Source organism: Macadamia integrifolia, chromosome 11 (genome assembly GCF_013358625.1).
Source record: "Macadamia integrifolia cultivar HAES 741 chromosome 11, SCU_Mint_v3, whole genome shotgun sequence".
NCBI classification, from domain to species: Eukaryota; Viridiplantae; Streptophyta; class Magnoliopsida; order Proteales; family Proteaceae; genus Macadamia; species Macadamia integrifolia.
In genome coordinates this window covers 6,185,466-6,191,445 of record NC_056567.1, presented here as the reverse complement: position 1 = coordinate 6,191,445, position 5,980 = coordinate 6,185,466, and positions in this window count along the sequence as shown.

The window sequence follows — 5,980 nt, the reverse complement described above, 5'->3', positions numbered from 1 at the left end:
TCAGAAGTGGAGCTCAACACGACCTCAAGGATGGAGCTCAGCTCGGCCTCAGAACTGCTGTCCCGTAGCATAACTCTCGCATAAGCAGTCAGTGTCGTGCTCTAACTCCTCAGGGGTCCACCAGTCCTCTTCAAAAAACTCGACTGTGGGACCCACCCCATGCTCCTCAGATGTACGACCTGCAAAATCATCTAAAAAGGGGTGTACAAGTGGGATGAACTCACTAGCTCAGTAAGTGGTAAGATGGACCACACAGCAGTCCACACATCAAAACACAATCATATGCACTACATGCCATGCTATACATTTTAAATCACATCCACCTAAGCAACATTACTAAGTCCTTGGTTTTAGTGCTACTACAACCACAGTGCGCGTATACTCTGGGTACGAGCCGCAAACTCCCTCCCGCGATACGCCCATAGGGCTGTCGGAGAAGGCCCACCGTGAGTACTCGAAAAAGTAAAGACAATGCCGTCCACCGGCTCTCAACAGAAATGTAAATGACTGAAAATAAAGGTGCTGACTCCAACAATTTAAAAGCAGTACGATTGGCCCTCTTGAATGTACCACCGGGGTTGCCGACTGTCCTACATGACTCGTCGGGCGTTATGTCTAACCGCCACAATGACCCGACGACCACGACCACTGCTTCCCCCTAAATGATAACCCAACACCTTAACCCCTGTTGGGAAGGGTCGTAGCACGGGATGGTGAAAATCCTAATACCGCATGCTCCTATATGACAATAGTATGATTGCATAGTGCCACCGCGTCTCATTCCATGGGCCACCAATGCACTCGTTCTCAAGCCGACTACGGCATCTAGTCTATCAATGCATCATGCACCATGATGTCCACATTCAACATGTAAGCATCTCATTCAATTGGCATTTAGAAAGTAAACATAGCACATATGCATAACAATGTGAGGAATGACTAATCTACATAGCATATTCATGATGGCATGACTAGACTAGATATAATTAAATGAATGCCAAACAATGCCTTGAAACAAGGCCAAACGTCCTCTCCCCACTTACTTGTAGCGTACAAGGATTCCCGTTCGGTACGGGTGAGATCCGGTGCGAATCGGGTAGGATTTGGTGAACCTAACATAATTGAGCGGGGTTAGTACTTCACCATTTTAGGATCAAAATTAATGAAATCCGATGACAAAATCATGTTTAGAACGTCAAAAGAAGGTCACACGTCCGATTTAGGTTCAATCAGACGTAAGAATCACCTTCGGGGCCACACGGGTGGGTCAGACAGGTGGGCTGTCTAGTCCACCGGTCCTACCCACCGGTTTGGACCGGTGGGTAGGGGCCCGCAGGTAGGGCCCACCAGTTCCACCAGCCAATTGGGCCAGGGGCCCCTGCTAGGACTGGCAGGTAGGGTGGCCCGCCGGTTGGGCCCGCCGGTTGTGCCCGAAGCCCCCCTGCCCTCTCAGGTGGGTGCCCACAGGCGGGTAGGGGCCCACCGGTTGCACCCACCGGTCTTGGCGGGAAAACCACCGTTTCTTCCCAACTTCCTCCATTCTTTGGGGATTCAAATGGGGGATTTTCCCAATCCATTCTTCACACCTTCAAGGTCTTATAGGATGGTTCTAACCTAGATCTAGGTTAGATTCAAGGAATGGGAAACCATCTTACCTTCTTTGCTCAAGAACAACTTCAAACCCTCCAAATCACTTCAAACCCACAATGTTTCTTCCACCTTGTCAATACCTCTTCAAATCCTTCAAGATCAACACATAAATCATCCATTAAACTTTAGATTCATCATTTCAAAGGGGATTTACAAGATCTCAAGAAACCCTACTCGAATCAAGGGTTTAAGCTTGGGTATGGTGAATGTTCAAAGAACCCGACTTTGCTTACCTCCAAATGTAGATCTAGAGTTGAAGATCACTCTCCCGGCGCCGGAATGGGAAGATCAAGCTTCGGCGCCGCTAAAATCCTTCTCTTCTTCCTCTTCCTTCTCTTCCCTTCTTCTTCTTCCCTTTCTTTTCTCTCTCCTCTTTACTCTTCTCACCAACGTACGGGTGTCATAAATGAAAAGTAAATAAAGTCATAAAGCTATATATATAATTCCTAATTAAGTGAACAGTGCACATGGATGGGTCACTCAGGTGGGTGGGTGCACCCACCTGTCTGCCCACCTGAGGGCCAAAGCTTGGGATTTTGACAGATTTCGGGCCTGGCGCGAACCCCACCCCTGGCATACGATGTAGCATACATATATACCTTAAAATACGACTATAATACCTGCTTTATCCGTACATGGCCTTATGGTAGGTGCATGTACACGGCTTGGGCACTCCCGTCTCTTCTGGCACTGGCTCGGACTTGTCGGGCCAGCCGGTGTTTAAGGTCACCCTTGCCATCATAGCCCATAAGGAACCCGCTCTAACTCCCTCTGGTTCGGTTCCTGCACGGTTAAACTGGGTCAATTGTGAAATCAGACCGGGTTTAAAAAGTAGGGTATTACATTACCCCCCTTCTGAAAAATTTCGTCCACGAAATTGCGTACCTGGTTGATCAAAAAGATGAGGGTACTTGGCTTGCATTTCATCCTCTACCTCCCAAGATGCTTCTTCAAGTGAGTGACCAGCCCATCGCACCTTTACATAGGAGATGGAACGGTTACGAAGGGTTTTCACCTTCCGGTCCAAAATTTCAGCTGGCTGTTCTGTATAGGTCATATCAGCTTCTAGGTATTCTGGTTCCATGGGTAGTACATGAGATGGATCTTGCACGTATCTCTTCAGCATGGATACATGGAATACATTGTGAACATCCCCAAGTGAAGGTGGCAGCGCAAGCATGTAGGCTACTGAGCCAACTTGGGATAAGATCTCAAATGGTCCAATGTATCTTGAGCTCAACTTCTCTTTTCTGTGAAACCTTTGCAACCCTTTAGTAGGAGAGATCTTGAGAAATACCTTTTCTCCTGGCTGAAATTCAATATCTTTTCTGCGGGTGTCCGCATAGCTCTTTTGACGGGACTGAGCTACTTTAATCCATTCTCTAATAACATCGACTTTGTCACAAGTCATCTGTATCATCTCAGGTCCTAACATTCGACGTTCACCTACCTCATCCCAATACAAAGGAGTTCTGCACTTTCTGCCATATAACACCTCATACGGAGCCATCCCAATTGTAGCTTGGTAACTGTTGTTATATGCAAACTCCATAAGAGGTATATATTCTTCCCAATTGCCACTCATCTCCATTGTACATGCCCTGAGCATGTCTTCTAATATCTATATGGTTCGCTCCGACTGACCATCCGTCTGTGGGTGAAAAGCAGTACTCAAATTCAATTGTGATCCCAAGGCACGCTGTAAGCTTTCCCAAAATCTGGAAGTGAACCTTGGGTCCCTATCTGAAACAATGCTCACTGGCACTCCATGTAAGCACACTATGTTGTCCATGTAAAGTTGTGCTAGTTTGGCCATGGAGAACTTGGTCTTGATGGGAATGAAATGAGCAGTCTTGGTAAGCCGATCAACGATCACCCATATCGCGTTCATTCCCTTAGGTGTACTTGGTAGTCCGGTGACGAAGTCCATTGTAATCCTTTCCCACTTCCATTCTGGTACTGGGAGTGGCTGAAGAGTACCATAAGGTCGATGCCTCTCAGCCTTTACTTTCTGGCAGGTAAGACAAGTCGTCACATACAAAGCTATGGTGACTTTCATGCTTGGCCACCAGTAACTTTGTTTGAGGTCTTTGTACATCTTGGTACTTCCTGGGTGAAGTGAGTACTCGGAGCTATGTGCTTCTCGCACTATCTTGTCTTGTATATCCAAATCATCGGGTACACACAATCTGTCTCGAAACATCAATGCCCCATCACTGGCTAAAGCAAAATCTGGGTCGTTCATTGTTTGATCTTGAACCTTAACTCTGATCCATTGCAATTCAGGATCCAAAGGTTGCTTCATTATTACCTCTTGCCTAATTACCGGATGCACCTGTAGAGCCGTCAAGGATACAGTCAACCATTTAAGGTTTTCTGGTTGAGGTTCAAGCTCTAAGGTTGCCCCCTCATATAAGAGGGTTTCATCCATTAACATCACCTCTTGCACGAGTGGTGGACTGACTGCTAAGTATGAGAGCGACACAATCTGTGTCTTCCGACTCAATGCATCTGCCACTACATTTGCCTTATCGGGATGATACTGAATATCGCAGTCATAATCCTTCATGAGTTCAAGCCATCTTCTCTGTCTCATGTTCAAATCCTTCTGGGTGAAGAAGTACTTCAGGCTTTTGTGATCACTGTATATCTCACACTTCTCCCCATACAAATAATGTCGCCAGATCTTAAGGGCAAAAATGACTGCAGCTAGTTCCAAGTCATGAGTGGGGTAATTCTTCTCATACTCCTTTAGTTGTCGGGATGCATACGCTATTACCTTACCACGTTGCATGAGAACACAACCCAAACCAACTTTGAAAGCATCGGTATAGACTGTCATTCCGCCTGTGCCTTCAGGAATAGTCAGCACAGGGGTTGTCACCAACATTTCTTTCAATTCCTGGAAGCTCTTCTCACATTCCTCTACCCAGTCGAATTTCACACCCTTTTTAGTCAACTTGGTCATTGGTGCTGAGATCCGAACAAAATTCTCGATGAAACGCCGGTAGTATCCAGCCAAACCCAAGAAGCTTCTAATTTCAGTAACATTCTTGGGGCTTTCCCATTCCACTACTGCTTTCACCTTAGCAGGATCTACCTTGATTCCGGCTTTAGACACTACGTGCCCCAGGAATCCAACTTGTTCAAGCCAGAATTCACACTTGCTGTACTTGGCAAACAACTGTTGATCTCTCAACCTCTGTAACACCATTCTCAAGTGTTGAGTGTGCTCCTCTTCGGTCTTGGAGTAGATCAAGATATCGTCAATAAAAACAATTACCCATTTATCGAGCACATCCTGAAATACTCGATTCATTAGATCCATGAATGCTGCCGGTGCATTGGTTAACCCGAAAGATAACACTAGGAACTCATAGTGCCCGTATCGAGTCCTAAATGCTGTTTTGGGTATATTACAGCTCTTTATCTTGAGCTGATAATAACCGGACCGAAGGTCTATCTTTGAAAATACTCTAGCTCCTTGCAACTGATCAAATAAATCATCAATGCGTGGCAATGGGTACCGGTTCTTAATGGTTAACTTATTCAACTCCCGGTAATCGATGCACATACCCAAACTGCCATCTTTCTTCTTGACAAATAACACTGGGGTACCCCAAGGTGAAACACTTGGGCGAATAAACCCCTTTTCCAATAGTTCCTGCAACTGCATCTGCAACTCCTTCAATTCAGCTGGTGCCATCCTGTATGGAGCCTTGGATACCGGAGCTGCTACAGGAGTCAAGTCTATGGCAAACTCCAACTCTCTATCAGGTGGTAAATGCATCAGATCATCTGGGAAAACGTCGGGAAACTCTTTAACCACCTTTACCTCTTCTAGAGGTGTACTCCTTGCATCAACATCAAGTACCGATGCTAAGTAACCCTGACATCCATTTTCTAGCAATTTTACCGCTTGAAGAGCAGAGACAATGACCTTCTTCACTCATTTCATTGTATCTGCTCGGTATACCAATTCTTTCCCTTCGTCATCTGTCACCCTAATCAGCTTTTCCGCACACATCACACTAGCTCGATGAGCCGAAAACCAATCCATACCCAATATAACATCAAAATTCTGCATATTAAGCTTAATGAGTTGTGCATCAAGGTTCTTCCCACTAATTTCCACTGGGCACAGCCCATACACTTCCTTCAACTGTGTAACTTTACCAGTAGGCATACTAACAATCATTCCGCGATCTAGGATTCTGGGTGACATCCCAAGTTTCTCTACAAATCTCTTAGATGCGAATGAATGAGTAGCTCCTGAATCGAATAAAACATAGGCTGGGATGCCAGATGTGGGTAGGATACCTAGTATAAC